Source organism: Hetaerina americana, unplaced genomic scaffold (assembly GCF_022747635.1).
Source record: "Hetaerina americana unplaced genomic scaffold, ioHetAmer1.1.p SCAF_5, whole genome shotgun sequence".
In the NCBI taxonomy this organism is placed as follows: Eukaryota; Metazoa; Arthropoda; class Insecta; order Odonata; family Calopterygidae; genus Hetaerina; species Hetaerina americana.
The window spans coordinates 58923628-58924353 of record NW_027287095.1 but is presented as its reverse complement, the minus strand read 5'-3'; positions in this window follow the sequence as shown (position 1 = coordinate 58924353).

Sequence of the window (726 nt, the reverse complement as noted above, 5' to 3'; positions counted from 1 at the left end):
TTCGCTTATATCGAGGTAGTCAGTTCTTTGGTGCTGCAGATTACAGTAGCTCAAAGGTCACCGAATCGAATCCCACGATAGAGGCATGCATGGCGTTTTTATCACGAGGTGTTTTTTTTAGGTTCCATGGTGAGGAATAGATTTAGCCATTGGGCCTTCATTCAACTCAAAATTCAGCACTACCCTGAGCCTTTTCGCTAAAAAATTGATGGGTTATTTGTGAGGTGGGTTTATTATATTGAAATTCCAATTGAATTAAATGAAACTTGGGGAGGTGGGGTTGTTATTTGCCTTATCTGATCTCGCGTGTCATTTAATTGCCGCTATGTGTTGATTCACCTCCAATAGTTAGGAAATGCTCCACCTCTGGTTGATACTGCTGTGAAGCCGTTATTCCACTACTCTCTACATCTCACGCCTATGACCACGAGGGAGTCATGTCAGATTGTTGTCCCTCGGTCTCCAGAGTTGAGAGTAAGTCAACGTTCAACTCAGTCTAGATGTCATCGAAAGGAGTCGGTCGAGACAAGATTGCCGCGAGTGATGTTCTCGTTTTGGAAACAAAGAACGAAATTTGCACGAGTAAAACTTGTTAAACCCATGGATCAATAATTATTCTACCGAGTACCAGGAATGTCTTTCCCATTAATTTCGAGTGGAAGAGGTGAATATTTTGTCGAGTTGGTGATTCAAATAAATGTTTGTTGAATATTAAAGTACAACGTG